We start from the raw sequence: 17787 nt of genomic DNA on the forward strand, positions 1-17787 counted from the left end.
TGTGGTCTGGGACAAGTATGTAACCTTGCTGGACCTCAGTGTCCTCATTTGTAAAATGGGTATGTAAGACTACCCACCTCAGTGGGTTGCAGTGAGGACAAAAAAAAAAAGTAGTGCTTTCAGGGCACTCTACACATCGTGGAGCAAATATTAGCTGTAATGCATCCTCCTATTTTTCAGCTGGGGAGACAGAAGCCCAGGGAGGCTGAGACCTGCCTAAGCTCATGCAGCTCAGAACCATGTCTAGGACCTGCCTCTCTGGAATCTCAGACCCAAGTAAAAGTTACTTTGCTGTTCCCCCAGCCTTGCACCCTGAATAGCATATTGGTGACTTCCCTCATCGCTTTCTCACACACATACTCCACGCGGGCCCTACCGCCCCATCACCACCACCACGTAATTAAACACATATTTTGAGAAACGGTTAAGGGTCAAGGTTTTGTATTTCTAAGGGCCAGTTTTCACCAATACAAGCCCCTGCCCAATCTTGGCTATTTATTAGAATACGGTACTTTTAAGAGAAAGGGGCTGTTTTTCATACCTCCCACACTAACCCAACCTAGATGAAGGAGAAGTGTTTTAGGCAGTCTTAAAACACTCAGAAGGACAGGTGCAATATTGACAAATAAACTCAGGCAGACAGAGAGCTGTAAGAGGGAGACCCCATCCCCCCTGCAGCCATTTTGCACAACTTGCTGAAAGGACCCAACGTGCACCAAAAAGAGTAAACTCTGGGGGGGGAATTCAAACGCCCTACCTCCTCCACTGCCTTACCAGTGTTTACTTGTAATTCTCCCACAAAACAGGGTGCGCTAGAGGTAGGCAGTGAGGGGCAGCTTCCTTGCCCCTTGCAAGGAAGAGCGCTGCTCCAGTCTCTGTTTTGTGAATAGCGTTGGAATGTGCATTGGCATCCAGGCCTTTTAAAAGCCTGTCAGGGGGCACCCCACCCCATGCTGAATGGCTGCTCCGTCTAGCAGAGTTGCTAAGTGGCACTCGTGGTGTAACATGAAAAGTATGCATCACACACACTTACCAAGTCAAAGATCCTTTTATGAAGGTACATTAAAACAATTTTCAGCCCAGCAAGCTCAGTTCTTCCTATTGAAAAGTCCAGGGCGATAAAGGGGTGAGATTTTGCTGAAACTACGCGTTTATTTTCTCTCTCTCTCTTTTTTTATATGGCAATCGTTATGTAACAGAGCTTTATTATAAGAAACCCTTTAACTACAAAGAAAACATACATTTTCAGCAAGGGGCACAGAGGAATTTACAAAACATTTAACACACTGTCATTAAGATAGTTGTAAAGATACACAAAGCACCGCATTATGTGCCAATTTCGACGTGGTCCACGAGACTTACAGCTCCAAATGTTTATTTAAGATCCTCAGAGTTCCTTGGAAACTGGGCTCATTTAAAAGGGAGAAGGGAGGAAGCAGTAATATTTAAAGTACAGCAGGAACTAAGTTAGGTATGAGAAACACGGCACTACTGCCAGGTGTGTGGGTACAGGCATCTGTTACCCAGGGGAGGCTGTAGCACTTCCTTGCTCAACAGCTTTCCAAAGGTAGGGTGCACTGGACACAGGGAAGTGAAGATGGAGATGGTGTCCCCAAAATTCTGTTCGCTCTCATTTCTTCAGCTAAAGAATGAGCTCCATTGAGGAAGGGAAACCACTGCCCCCAAATTTCTTCTCTCAATACTGTGCCATGGCACAAAAACAATAACAAGAAGGTGGGGGGGGGGGGGATAACAGTTGGGAGATTTGGTGTTTTCTTTCTTTGCACATGCAATTTAAAATTTATAATCACCTTGGGGTTCTCTTAACTAAAGAGAAATAAACTGGGGCCTTGAAATGAATGATCAGTATTTTAAATCCTTGTGAACAGAATATCATGGGTTTCTTATAAGGCAACAGTATATTCACCAGTCAATTCATCATTTCTCATTGTGAATTAATTATGCCGATAGCAATTAGAGCTGTTATTTAATCCAAGGATTAATTTATAAAGCAGCCCTCAAATTTAGCCACATGCTTCTTATCATTTCTTCATCAGTAAATCTAATTCTTATACTTCTTGAAAACTTGATTCTTCATCTTAAGTAAAATTAAGTCAAATTATACAAGAATTCTTTAAATACATACCCACACACCATAAAGATTAATGAATAGGTAGAAGGTGACAAATGGTCTAATTAATTAGTTGATAATGAAGTTTAAATTATTGATACCTATTTTAAACATTAGTCAAACAGTTGGAAGAAACCTTTCCCAAATATCCTCTTGGTATGGCATAAAATAACATTCTGATATGTGTCACCTCCTCTATTTTCCTTGTGTTTGATCAATGATAAAAGAAACTCTAATGAAAGTATTTCCAACCACAAACAAAAACCCAAAGTTTGAGACCAAAATCCATTTTGTTTCAGAGTAACTGTGTATTTGTCAGTGTGACACAGCACATTTGAAACCCATAATCATAAAACAAAAATTTATAGCCAGGGTTCAGGGTCTACATCTGTTTCTCTGGTTTTCGTACAGCAATTACCCACTGGACAATCCAGAAAGAAACATCATGAATCACACTCTGCAAACATGTTTGAACTGGAGAGTTTTGTGAAGAAAGAGCAGGCGTCTCTGTGCACCAGTATTGCAGCCGGCTGTGTTCAAAATTGGGCAAATGCCTTGTGATGTCTAAATAAAAGATTCTCACAGGCGCAGACATATCCACCCCAGGCACAAGTCAGGCAAAGTGCAGGCAGACAGGGGGTGGGGCAGAGGGAGGTGGACGTGATTGTTTTTAAAAGACACACCTGCCTCTTTCATGAGTTTTTTTTTGTTTTTATTTTTATTTATTTATTTATTTTTTACTGTTAATCTCATGTAAACCCCTCTTGCCGCAATTCTGCCAGAAAAATAAATGGCTAGTGCTGAGTGATGTCTGTGTTTCAGCAGGCAAGCCAAAGCAGGGATGTGTTGCCAGCATAAGGCAAGAGCTGAGGCTGTTCCCAGGGCTTCCACGTCAGCAGGCAGAGCTGCTTGTGTGTTGGGAGCTGAGAGAAATTCTAACACTAATCAACACAGAGAAACTGCTTCTGGCCCTTCCACCTGAACACCTGCTAAAATACCAGGACTGTCGATGTCCACGGATCTTAGACCAGAAGACACTGAAGCACTTTCCAAATGGAAACTTGCAAGGTGGCTCTACATCTCTGTGGTCTTCTTAGAACCCCGCAAAACATTTGTTCTGCCCCAAAAATGTTTCTCCACCTTGAGTGTTGGCTGCTGTGTCCTTCCTTCTTTTGGCTTCTTTCTCCCCAGATGACGTTTTCCTCCACGAAGTCTTCCCACCGGGTTATTACAAACATCATTTTCCCGGGACAAGGAGCACACTTTTTCCCTTCTATGCTTCTGAGTTGTTTTCTTGAGCACTTCTCTGCTTTTGTGGTGCGTGACTCAGAGAGACACCTCTTCAAGCTCAACAGATTCCACTGGTCCCAACTTGAACTTAAATAAATCCCCTCCTGAATGCCTCAGTGTGGAGCAACGAGCTCCCGACCAGCTCTCAGCTGACTGCCACTGCTGTTGGCATCCTCAAGATCAGCTTGGGGGAGACCTATCTTTGGCAATTTCCTCATGTTTGTTTTTCCCCCTTTTTAATTTAGGGTTTTTTTTAAAAAAAAGTAATACATATTCATAAAAGCTCAGAGAGTCTAGTCTAGAAGATAGAAAGTGAAAAGTCAAAAAACGTGTACATGTATGAGTCCTCCATGCATTCAGTCATCAAATGTTGAGTACCTACCAAATGCCAGGCAGTGGGACAGGGGCTGGGCATGCCTCTGTATGTCCTTTTTGGTGGACTGTTTGTTGCTTTTATACAAATATAATAATAATGCGTGTTGTTCTGCAAAATTTTTCTGTTTAGCAATCCTTCTTTAACATCCCTTTGTAATAAACAGAACTACCTCATTTAAAAAATGAGTACGTGTAGAACTATCTTATTAAAAAAAAAGCTGAATAATATCTCTTTAACATTAATGCACTGTAATTCACTTAACCAGTGCCCAGCTACTGGACATTTAGGTTGTTTCCAGTTTTTTGATGTTATAAGAAGCCCTGTGGGTATGTGTACCCAAACATCTGCTAAAGAAAATTCTATAGCAGAATTGCCAGGTCAAACATGATGTGCATTTTAAAATTCAATGGCCACACAAAATTATATTCTAAAATGGCTGTGCTAATTGTGTTCCCATTTTGTTCTAAAACAGACATCAGTAAACTGTTTTTGTATAGGCCCATAGGAAATATTTTAGGCTCTGCAGGCTATATAGTTTCTGTTGGAACTGTTCAACTCTGCTGTTGTAGTATAAAGGAGCCATAGACCATATATAAATGGATGGACATGGATGTGCTTAATAAAACTTTATTTACAAGTACCAGCAGTGGACTGGGGTTGACCCATGGACAATAGTTTGTCCATCTCTGTTCTAAACCAACACTTAACAAATTCACCAAATTCTGTATTGCCTTGTCTCTATCCCTATAAAACCCAGCTATATACCTTTGGATTTTGTTAACTCTTTAATCTTCCTTCTCCTTGAAAATCTTCACTCAGTTTCAACTTGTGTCCCACGTGAAGAATAATATGGCTCTTTTATTATATTACTTCATCTAGAATCATCTTTCCTTTTCTCTTGGCTCATAATTTCCCACTTTCCTATTTCACTTCTTTCTGTAACAAGGGGTATGAGATTGCCTCTCTCCTTCAGACGAGCCCAGATGCCCCAGGACTTTCATTTCTCCACCACCAAACCCTGCTTTAAAGTCCATTGTTTCCATCAGCCCCCATCCCCAACATATGATGGCAGTATTTGGGAGATGGAAAATTTAACACTAACTCCTGAGAATAAATGCCAATGGCACCACCAAGTTGCAACTTGCCTGTGACGGCCCTGTATTATTCTGCCTGAATTGTTTTTTCTGTCTCGTCTCAGCACATCTTCCAATGAGCTAAGATTAGATGTGCCACCTAGTTGGCAGAGTGCTTAGAAGAACAGCAAGACTCTTTTCAAGGATGGAAAGAAACAAAAAGGATTCTAAGAGTGCTTTGCAATTATTTCATGTTAACATTATTAATAAAGGATAATGTCTATAACTGAGATGCCTACCTTAATTCCTAGTTCAGCACTTCATTCTTTGGAGATCATATGTCTGAACAGAGGCTATTAGTTGGCTCTTAAACTGTGCTGTTTAAATTAATTAAAATTCAATACAATTAAAGACTTAGTTCTTCAGTCACACTAGCCGCATTTCAAGTGCTTAAAAGTGCTCACATGTGTCTAGTGGCTACCGTGTAATGGAACAACAAAGAAATAGAACATTTCCATCATCGCAGAAAGTTCTGTTGGACCATGGTGCTCTAAAAGGTCAGCTTAGTGATCAGAGACGTGGTGTGACATGGTAGGTGGGACTATAGAGTCGGGACATCGAGTGACTGTTTGAAGCCCAGCTTCACCTCTTATTAGCCATGTGACCCTGGGCAAGTTACTCAACCTCTACATACTAATTCTGTCACTTGTCAAATGGAGATATTACCAGTACCTATATTAAAGGGTTGTGAGGTAATATACATAAATAGCACTTTGAACATTGCCTGAGATATAATGTGGTTTAAAAATGTTGTTGGAATGTCTGCAAGGAGAAAAGGAAGTCAAGAACACACAGCTCAAATACTATTCAAACACTACTGCTACCAGGGGCAGAGAATCTTCTGTGAGAGCAGTTATTTTCAACCACGATGCTCATATCAGGCTGTGGGGTCCAGGGATATGCAATTAGGGCAGGTTCCCCAAGAGATTTTGCTGGATATGCCTGATTAGTTACCACTGTATTGAAGCATTTTTATACATGTTGTATAAAGAAGGATAGTTTCTTTTCTTTTACAAAGACACTGAGTCAGAATGGCAATGAAATATTTGATAAGCCTCATCATGCTGCTCCTGTGGGAGGCAGGAAACATATCACATGACTTGCTGTTTTCCGCAGAAATGGTGTTCAGCCTCAGGAGCACAAGACCAATTATGGTTAATTAAGTGGCAAGGATATTATACAAGATGGAAGACATTTTATTTCTCATCTTATCTTTTCTTTCCTTCCTTCCATCCAATCATTCCTCCACCTACTCATTCCTTTATCTCACTCATCCACCCGTTTACCCATCTACCAATCCACCTACCCACTTGTCCCTCTACCCATTTAATTTTATCTATGTATTCATCCATTTACCTGACCCATCTACCCATCTACTCATCCAACTACCCATCTATCCATGCTCTGATCCATCATCTACCCCTGATCTAACTACTAAAGGTAATGAAGAGAGTGTGGCTTTTTGGCAGGTGATATATAGGATAGTGAGGGAGAAAATAAAGCTTCTCAGATTATGCATGTGTCTTTCTTGAGAATCTTTGAAAAGGATTTTCCTGATGAGACGTGGTGGCAGAAATAAGGTCAAAGGCAGTGGCCACTGGAGAGTTCAGTTAAACAGGTTTGATAAATCAGGTTGTGGCTGGGACGCCCCTCAGATCTAAGAGCATCCCAGGATTTGAAATGCTAATGAAGTTGAGTTCTATTAGCAACACAAAAGTTTCTGACTCTGAGGCAAAGCTAAAGGCCCCAAAGGAATTTCCATCAGATTCTATAGGGGAAGGGAATGTAAAAAGTAGTACATACATCAGAGGCTCTTGGAGAGGGAATGGAGTTTAATTTCATCCTGGTGTCTGACAGAGAAAAAGGCAAAAAAAAGCCCAAGGTGACTGAGTGGGAATTGTGAGGGTCACTTAAGGCCAGATAGAAAGCTCTGTGAAATTTCTGTTGGGCAATGTTATGTATAGACATATGTCACATACACACATATACGCATCCTATGAATGCAACATAAATATTTTTGATGAAAGATTGTTTTCTCTCTTCTTTCAAACTGCAGGGTAGAAAGCTCCCTTCTCAACATCTACCTCAGGCCTGGCCCTGTGGTTGAGTGGTTTAAGTTCTGCACTCTGCTTTGGTGACTGGTTTCAGATCCCAGGCATGGACCTACTCCACTCACCAGCCACACTGTGGGGATGTCCCCCATACAAAAAATAAAATAGAGGAGGATGGGCCCGCACAGCTGTTAGCTCCAGGCTAATCTTGCTCAGCAGAAAAAGCGGAGGATTGGCAGGGGATGTTAGCTCATGGTGAATCTTTCTCCACAAAGAAAAACAAAAAAACCATCTACCTCAGTCGTGAGCTTTGAAAACCTCTGTTTGAGAGGATACCCTGATGGCTTCCAAAATTAGTTTTTGACATTTTGTCATTGTTTCCTTTTTGCTTTGAGTTAGAGATGTTTCAAAAAGAGATTAGCAAAGATTTTTCAGAAGGCAATAGTTCCAAAATTTAGTAACATATAAACATGGAAAGGTAAGAAAGCACAAGAATAGACAGAAATACGTAATATCTTCCCTCTCTCTGTTTAGACAAAATGCAATGATAAAATACAAGATGGCCGCAGTGATTCCTAAAGCATGGCAATTCTGTGGCTTCACACTCAGGGCTACATAAGGAAAAGTTCTAGGGTTGGAGCATAGTAATCTGCATTTTAATCAAAGTCCTCAGGTACTTATTCTGCACACTAGTGTCAGACCCTCTGCTCTGAGGGGACATTCCACTTGGTTAACCCCAGGACACAGGCCTTTAGAGGGTACGGTATTGAGAAAGATGAGTCTCTAGGAGTGGAAATGGTAGAGCTCTGAGCGTAGAGTGAAGACTTGGCCCTCTGCTTAGTGGCTGTGTGGCTTTAGGTAATCTCATAATCCTTCTGAGCCTTACTTAGTCTTCATGTACATGAAAATAATATCTACTTCAAATGATAATGTCTACTTCAAAGGGAGAGAATGTTGAAGAATTAAATGAAATACTGTATGAGAAAGATTTTTATAAATCTCTAAAGTATTATGTAATGTTAGGCATTACTATTCACACATTGGGTAACAACAGACAAAAAATACTTTCATCTCTTTTTACAAACTCTGTGGCAAAGTGCTACTCCAGTCTCCCTCATGAGTCATAATCCCCTTTAAAAATCCAAAATAATAGATTTTTAGCTGAGCACACGGCTACCCAGACAGAGACCACATTTCCTAGCCTCCCCTGCAGCCAGGTGTGTCTATGTGACTATGTTCTCACCAACAAAATGTGACCAGAAGTGCTGCGTGCAATTCCACGTCACTTCTTTAAACGGTAATTTCCCATTTTCTACTTGCTCTCTTGCCCACTCTCTGCCAGCTGGCATGCTATGGGGTCCTGCACAGACCGTACAGATGACGGCAGCAGCCCAGGTGAAGGAAGAGCCATAAGCTGGAAGGAACCTGAGTCCCTGAATGTCCAGGGGGAGCAGAGCTGCTCTGCCAGCCTGGACCACTTCTCTCTAGACAATTACACGAGAGAAATAAACGTCCATCTTATTTATGTCATCATAGTTTTGGGTCTCTTTTGAAATCAAGTTTAGTCTATATTCTAATTAATCAACTCTCTTTCGATGTGTTAAACACTCAAAATAAGAAAAAACATAATCTTGGTATTCCTCATGCTATTGCCCAGCCCCGGGGAGGTCCCCTTTGCTCTCTTCCCTAGTTGGGCCAGGGTCTTCTCTCCTTCCTTGCTGGGAGGACTGGTAGGGAAACAAGTGATTTCCACCCCTATCCATGTTCCAGATTCAGAGACAAATGGCAGAGTTTTTCATTTGTTTTTCTATGTAGCATAGACAGAATGTGACAAAGTTCTGTAGAAGCCCTTAGTTCTAACTCCGAACATTACCAGCAACTTCCTAGAAAAGGCTCCCATCCAGGCTTAGGCTGGTTTTAGCCCTGTGGGCCATACTTGAAGAGGAAGGCAGTCCTCAAAGCTCTATTACCATTATATATGTAAAGTAATTTGTGGCAAATCTGGAGAGATAAGGGCAGGCTAGTGTAACAAAACTAAGTTGGGAGGCCAGAGTTCTCACTTTCCACTAACAGCTTGTGAGAACTTGTCTGGTCTACTCAATAACACGAGGAGGCTATGGTGACTCATGGTGGAAAGTACATGGCTGAGTTGCCCCATATGAATCCATGACAGAATTACTAATGTGTATCCCTCTGAAAGATCTGGGGAAGGCTGCCCAACACCATACTAGCCCAGAGGTTGGCAGACTCCAAGGGCCCAATCCAGCCCACCACCTGTCGTTGTAAAATAAAGTTTTATTGGGGCATAGCACACTTGTATTTATTTGTTTACATACTGTCTATGGCTACTTTCACACAATGACAGAGGTGAGTGGTTGCAACAGAAATGATATGTTGTACAAAGCCAAAAATATTTATAATCTAGACCGTTACAGACAAAAATTTGCTGACTGCTGCTGTCGGCATTCATTACCAATCCATTTGAATTGGCTTTCAGGATGAAATCAATCTAACAGCAATCCTGGAACTGGATAACATTGAGGGTTTCTCTTCAGGGTCTAAAATTCTTACTTCAAATACCCTCAAAACTCTCTGCAGCTATTTTTTAAACATGCCAAATACACTTCTTTACTGTATTTGAGTTTATTTTGCTCTGCCTAGAATAGTCTTTGCTTAGATATTAACATGACTTATTCCATTGCTTTCTTCCAGTCTTTTTGAATATGTTGCTTTAATTGAGACACTTCTAAAACCTATTTAAAATAGGACTCCAGTTTACGTCCATCACTGTCTGTTCCTTGGCCCTACATTTTTGAATTTATAAAAAACCCTTATTACTACCTGGCAAACACTTATTTTTTATTGTGTATCTCCCATAATAGAAAGTCATCTCCTCGAGGGCAGCAACTGTATTCACTTCACTGTGATGACCTCAGGCTATATGGTGCTAATCTCATGAGACCACTGTCGTATATGCGGCCTATTGTTGACCAAAATGTCATTATGTGGCAAGTGACTGTATTTTGAAATAATCACTACAATGTCTAGTTAATATCCATCACCATACATAGTTACAAATTTGTTTTTTCTTGTGATGAGAACTTTTAAGATTTATTCTCTTAGCAACTTTCAAATATAGTATTATGATCTATAGTCACCATGCTGTACATTATATCCCCAGGGCTTATTTAGTTTACACTGTAAGTTTGTACCTTTTGATGGCCTTCAGTTATTTCACCCACACATTACCCCCTGCCTCTGGCAACCACCAATCTGTTTTCTTTACCTTTGAGTTCATTTTATTTTTAGATTCCACATATGAGATGATATGGTATTTGTCTTTTATTGTCTGACATCTTTCACTTAGCATAATGCCTTCAAGGTCCATCCATCCTGTCGCAGATAGCAAGATTTCATTTTTTTATGGCTGAATAATATTCCATTGTGTGTGTGTGGATAAATATATTTTCTTTATCCAGTCATCCATCGATGGACACTTAGGTTGTTTCTATGTCTTGCCTATTGTAAATAATGCTTCAGTGAACGTGGAACTGCAGATATCTTTTCAAGTTAGTGTTTTTGTTTCCTTTGGAATAAATACCCAGAAGTGGAATTCTTGAATCATATGGTAGTCCTATTTTTAATTTTTTGAGGAACCTCCGTACTGTTTTCCATAGTGGCTGCACCAATTTACATTCCCACCCACAGCAGCGCACAAGGGTTCCCTTTTCTCCATATCCTCATTAATGCTTGTTATCTGTCTTTCTGATGAGTCATTCTAACTATGTGAGGTCATATCTCATTGTGGTTTTGATTTGCATTTCCCTGATGATTAGTGATGTTGAGCTCCTTTTCATGTACCTGTTGGCCATCTGTTATGTCTTCTTTGGAAAAATGTCTGTTCAGACTTTCTGCCCATTTTTTAACCAGATTGTTTGGTTCTTTTTTGCTATTGAGTTGTATGAGTTATTTATATATTTTGGATATTAATGCCTTATCAGATATATGATGTGCAAATATTTTCTCCCATTTTGTAGGTTGACTTTTCATTTTGTTGACAGTTTCCTTTTCTGTGTATGTTCATTATTTCAATTGTGATGATTTCACAGGTGTATACATATCAGAACATCAGATTTTACACTTTAAATATGTACAGTTTAATGTATGTCAATCATACCTAAATAAACCTGTCATAGAAAATAGTATTTAACAAAATATTTACCAACCGGTATAGTACAGACACTAACCCATGAAGATAACTGCTCCCGATGCCGGTATTTTGCAGCTGAATACCAAGCAGCCTTGGTTGCAAAGGTGCTCAACTTTATCGGTTTTCTGGGAAACCAAATTTAAGACCATATGCAATAGTACTGCATACCCACCAGCATGGCTAAAATTAAAACAAACAAAGAAGCAATGATACCAAGGGTGCATAAAAATATGGAAAAATCTGAATTTTCATACACTGCCAGTGGGAACTGAAATTTGTACAACTATCTTGGAAAACTATTTGTCAATATCTACTGAAATCTGACATACCTCAAACTCTAGGACAAACTCAGAGGACATTGTAATTCTATTCCTATATATATGCTCAAAAGAAATGCATACATATATTCATATAAAAGATACATACAAAAATATGGTCGTGGCAGCACTAATCATAGTAGCCCCAAATGGAAAACTACCCAAATATCCATTAATAATAGAATGAATAAATAAAATTTATATTCACCCAATAGAATACTATCCAGCAATGAGAATGAATGAACTTATATGCAATAGTGTGGATGAATGCATAATATTGAGTGAAAGAAGGCAGAAACACACACAAAAATACAACTCTATGAATTAACCTACATTAAGTTCACAAATAGGCCTAATTAATCTATGCTGTTAGAAGTTAGGATACCTGTTATCCATAGGTCACGATTAGTGACTAGAAGGAGGTACAAAGGGGTTTTTGGTGTTCTAGTTCTTGATTCGGGTGCTGGTTAAATGTGTATGTTCAGTTTTAAAAAAAATCTCAAACTGTATACATATGGTTTGTGTACTTCTTCCTATGTATATTTCAGCAATAGTGTTTACTTAAAAAGAGTGGGTGGGACAGATGATTCACAGATTTTTTTTTTTTTAACTCCTCTCAGTTGGCCCTTGAAAAAGTTTGAGAATGATGACTCCGGTCAATGATCTTGAGAAAGTGAGGCGCTCTTACCTAAGCACATCAAACATTGGGGGGAAGGGCAGATGGGGAGCTTAGGAGTCACTATGGAACTGGCCTTGAATATTTAACTCTAAAGGACAAAGAGCATTTTGATGAAACCTCATGTCAGCATCTACATAACCAGGTCCCTTCTAATGAAGAAACAGCAAAGCCTCAATATATCAGGGTATAATTTCTACCTTCCAAATAAATATTTCAGAAATTAAATGAATGAGAAAGGAGGGAATGAGGGGCAGAGAACAAAAGAAAATAAAATATCCATTTTCCTCTAGATGATTGCCTGGTATCAATTTCCCGTTAAGAAGCACCTTGACCACAAGGGAATAATAGAAGTAAGAGTGGTTAGATAATTTAGAGTCATTTCCAGGGAGTGCCCAGCTCTGTAATGTCCCATAATGACTCTTCTTCATGCCACCTACAATTCCTGGAGGACAATTTATTAAGCAGGATCGGTGATTCCACTTGCAGTTTGCCATTTCTCCAGTGGTAGCTGCTTCCTCACCCAGCCTCCCAGTTCCCAGGCTCCTCCTGCTCTGCCCCTGCTAGAAGGAGTATTTTCTGTACTGTCCCTCTGCCTCAGAGCCCCCAGTTATCCCTGCATCTTGTGGACTTGATGAGAGTTTGGGTAGCTTGGGACCTCCTCTCTGGATGCCCAGGGGTCACTGTCCTTTCAACTAATAAATTCTTCTTTTTGATACCAAGGCATCAAGACAAAGGGGTACAGACCCCCAAGGGCAATTCTTTGGTCTTGATTTAGAGTACTGGTTCTCAACCAAGGCAGTACTGTTCTTAGGCTGCTTTGTGAATCTTTGGGAGAGATTTTTCATTGCCTCTTTGACTGAGGGCACTACTGGCATTCAAGTGGGAGGCATTAGGGTTGTCAGTTGTTCTGTACAATGAAGTACCCACATCCCACATGACTTCAGAATGTCGGTAATACCCACAGGTAAACAACCTGAGCCTAGAAACAAATTCCTTGTTATACATACACACCAACTAGTTTTTGCTTGGTTTTAATATGTATTGGATCTCCCAAGATGCAATTACCTTGTGGGTTGAGGGAAGCGTCTATTTTGTATTGTGTGCAATTTTACCAAGGGTTGTTCATTATTTCAGAAAATCAGGTTGATTCACCAAAGCCTCCCCTGTCAGTCTGCATTGTAGCTGCTGTTTTCATACCGGTTCTATAGAAAAGCATGCACACTTGGCTACTTCGTCTTCTACTGTAGTCATGCTGAAATATTTACATATTAAAATAGAAATTAATGTATTATAACTAACTTTTCTTTCATTTTTCCTTTATATTATCTTTGGGATATTATGCTGATTTTTTAAAAAAAAGTTTTCTGTGGGCAGATCATATTATCTCTGAATTTCATTTCAGAATGGTATAGGATGTTTCATCAACTATTTAGTATGTAAAGGAGATACTGGGTCTCAAAGGGCTGGGATCCACTGATTTAGAGAAACACTCCAATTCCTCTGAAAAATTTTCAAATGCTTTTGTAAGATCTTGACTGTTTACTCCAAATATAGGCTGATCTTTGCCCAGTGGTGTGCTGGTAAATATTTAACAACTGGCTCTCTGTGGGGGAGAAGCCCTGATTTGCAGTGTTTGCTGATTTCCATGGAGTAAATACTCTGACCATGCCAATTTCAAGAATCATCTAAAATGACGTCACTGAACATAAATTTGGGTAAAGATACCAAATATTAGCTTCTGTGAACTTATGCAGGTAAGGGGACCTGAGGACCCATTGATTATCCAATTTTTGCCTAGATACCACCTCAATTTTTTCTAGGTTTTGTCTATCAAGGCTCAGAGGACCAGAGAAGCAAATTAAGAAAAGAATAAATAAATGAAACAAACAAACAAGTCACAACCATATGTGGGTAACACAGATACCACTAGGCTCAGATAGTCCACTGCCCCAAGAGTCAAAGGGAATGAAGACAAGCATGAATTAAATAATTCTTTATAAAGTCAGCTGCTATCAATTAGGATTCCAGGATAAAAAGAACTGCCTTGTTCAGATGAGAACTGAAGAACATGGCAATATGTTTCTAGCATTTACTCTGCTACTGGTTTGAGGGAAAACACTGGAGACACATTTGTGAAACTGCTGAAGGGCAGCACCTGAGAAAGCACCATTTAATTAGCCAGGCCATGGAAACTCAAGGGCGGCAGACTAGTCCTACTTGGTTATATCTTAGCTTGTAAATACCTGTTAAATCAAAGCAAGGGCAGCTATTGTGAGAGACAGGATAACCCACACTCAATTGTTCTGCTATCAGTCATTTTCAGGAGGAGGGGATCGGCACGGTGTGGTTTGGCCAGAGTACAAAAATCTCACCAAGAGAGAATGATGGATGGATTATTGGCTAAGAGAAGGGATGAAAACAAGAACTAGATTGTTGTAAATGGTGCTCAAACATGAAGAAGTGATCAAGATTTACAGCAATGAGAAACTGTCTGATGTAAATATGTGTTGGATTTAGAATCTGTCCAGGACCAAAAATTAGCAATATTTCCATTGTTTCTGCACTCCCTACTAGAAGAATTTCTGGGATGTGAAAGGAAGACCCTATGGTATAAAAGGCATTAAAGTACTTTCTGTACCCAAGGGGACATGAACAGGGAAACTTCTGGAGAGCGGGCATGGGGGAATTGCCCAGCTGGCTTGGACGTGGATCCCAGGTTCTATCGGTTACTTTAAATTCTACATATTCTTAGAGGGGACACCACCACAAAATCCTTTGTAATAAAGGAAGCTAAATTTTGTACAGTATGCATTCTGCAAACATTTTTAGTGCTTTCAATTCTTCAGAAATTTCAAGCATAGTCCCATTTTAGAGATTTAAAAGGGCTAAGATTCTGGGATTTCACATTCTCTATGAATCCTGAATATTCAAGTTGACCAGAGAAGGTCCTCATACCCCATGGCACTAGAGAGTTAACACATTTTTGAATAAAGTCTTGAGTTTATGATGAATGTGTTCCAGACATGCAAAAGTTTACAGTGACTATCAACCAGGAAAATGTGCAACCCCAGCAGATAATGGCATATGGTGTGTGATCTGAAGAGGGAGAAGAAGGTTCGCAGAACCCTCCCTAGCAGATGCTCAATGACAAAAGCAAAGTCAGTTGTGTGGTCTCTCGGGAAAACAAGAAGAAAATGAAGGTGAAACATTTTTCGTTGTGTCAGTAGACGATATTCATGAGCTACACATTTTCCTCTGGTACCAAGGAACAAGGAATAGAAAGCTCATGGCAGTGGGCTTTGGCCATTGTGGCCAGAGACTCCCAGGCCATCAGATAAAATCACAAAGAACCTGCTGCATTCTCTCATTCTTGAGCATTTAATAGCATCATAGTTTTTGTGGTTATATTATATACGCCATAGTGGCATTTACTATGTCATTGTTGCTTTGCCTGCTGCGTGGAGCCAGGCAAGTCTTCCTTTAACAATCTTTTAATGGAAAAATAACTTCTGGTAGCAGTGGGGACACTCCATGAACTGTAACTCCAACTTCCTTGTGGTGACTGTCTGGACTGAGCTCCAGTTGTTTGCAGGAGTTAAGAAGTTACTGAGGAGTCAAGAAGTGAGAGACCGAGCCTGTTCTGTGTAGCTGATGGAAGATGACATGTTATGGTTGTACCTTAGGTTGGGTTCCCCCAGAAACAGATATTGAGAGAAGGTTTTGAGTGCACCCAGTTTATGCGGGGGATCCCAGGAAGCAGTGGTGGGGAAGTGAGATGGTGAAGGGAGAGATAGACACAGGCTGTGTTCTTGAGAAGTTTCCACTGTGGGCAATTGGACTTCAGTCGTGCTGGGGATCTTGGGAGAGAGTGTGGAATACATTTGAGAGTTATCCTCTCAAAAGGGAAAGAAGGCTTGAGGATTTATTCACCAACTTCCCATCTGTCCTTGTGGAAGGTTTTTTAATTTTCTGACACTTCCAGCTTGTACTTCATGAGAACCACGAATGCTCTCATGGCCAGGAAAAAATGCCTTCAGGCAGAGAACTGCAGGTATTCATATAAGCAGGCTTTGGTGTGCAGAGGAGAGAGCGAAAGGATATGAATGGGGCTCAGTTTTCTGCGACAGTGTGCATATGACTGTGTATGCACAGATATAAAAAGAGATGGACCCTGAAGAATGGAACTAAGATAGGCATAACAAGGGGAGCGGTCACAGCCAGCAGGTGGAATAGTGTGTTCAAAGGTGCAGAATCAGGAATGATAATGATTGCACTTTTAACTGAGAACATACCATATTCAAGCAGGCACTTTTTATATATTATGAAGTAATGTCTCCAGCAACAGTCAAGGTAAGTATTATTCTCATATTATAGACGAGGAAACTGAGTTTCAGTTAACATGTCTCAAATGACAATGAGTAATTTGAATTTGAGTCCAAGTCTGTTTCACTCTAAAGACAGTGTTCTTTTGACAACCACACTACCTGGTAAGTCCTCTTGCTCATTTCTAGCGAGGTTTGTAGCAGATATTAGAAAGTTAGGTTCTGTTGAGGAACCCCTTGAATATTGAATGATGGGCAGTGGGGAACCACTGAAGGCATTTTATTTATTTATTTTTGCTGGGAAAGATTCTCCCTGAGCTAACATCTGTTGCCAATCTTCCTCTCTTTTTTTTCTCCCCAAAGACCCAAAGCAAGGCTGTATATTCTAGTTGTAAGTCCTTCTAATTCTTCTATGTGAGCCACCACCACAGCATGGCTACTGACAGATGAGTGGGTGGTTTTACACCTGGGAACCAAACCTGGGTTGCTGAAGTGGAGTGCACCTAACTTTAACTGGTAGGCCATCAGGGCTGGCTCTGAAGGCATTTTAAAGAGCACATGCCAGCACATGATGTGGCTGGTTAAAACAGTCTGAAAAAGATCATAGTGGAGGCAGCCAGTTAGGTAACTGTCAAAAAATGTGGGTGGCAGATCAGTGCACTCTGCTTCAGTGGCCTGGGTTTGGTTCCCAGGTGTGGAACCACACCACTCGTCTGTCAGTAGCCATGCTGTGCTGGCAGCTCACGCAGAAGAACAAGAAGAACTTACAACTATACACAACTATGTACTGGAGCTTTGCGGGGGAAAAAGGAAAAAAAAAGAAGGAAGATTGGGAACAGATGTTAGCTTAGGGTGAAATGTCCCCTGGGGGAAAAAAAAATGGGAGTGGTAGAAATAGAAAAAAGATAGTTGTGAAAGATAGTGTTTACTCCAGAAAAACTTACAGCACTTGATAAATCACTCCACATTAAAGGCAGAGAGAGGGAAGCAAAGATAACTTAGAGGCATCAAAACCAAGAGTTGATGGGGATGATTAGCAACCATCAAGATGCCCTGGCACAAATGCTCGGCAAGATGCCTTGACCAGCTCAGTTTTTATCACCCAGAGTTGAGGCAATGAAAAATATTTGAGCATAAGGGTTTGATGTGATGGTGGTGGCTGTGGCCTCTGTCACCCTTCTTACTGCTGTGGCTCATCTGGCTGCAAGGCAGATGACCCTGTCTTGTTTCATCCCTGTTATGGGCTGAATTGTGCTCTCCCAAAATTCATATGTTGAA

The 17787-nt window shown here is 40.5% G+C and overlaps 1 protein-coding gene across 1 annotated transcript in view; it reads right to left on the reverse strand.

Moving 5' to 3' along the window:
- The window catches only part of RARB (retinoic acid receptor beta), a 694610-nt gene that overhangs the window by 167514 nt on the left and 509309 nt on the right, over positions 1-17787 (reverse strand). The gene's annotated exons all lie outside the window — the stretch shown is intronic.

This window comes from Equus przewalskii, chromosome 15 (assembly GCF_037783145.1).
Source record: "Equus przewalskii isolate Varuska chromosome 15, EquPr2, whole genome shotgun sequence".
NCBI lineage: Eukaryota > Metazoa > Chordata > Mammalia > Perissodactyla > Equidae > Equus > Equus przewalskii.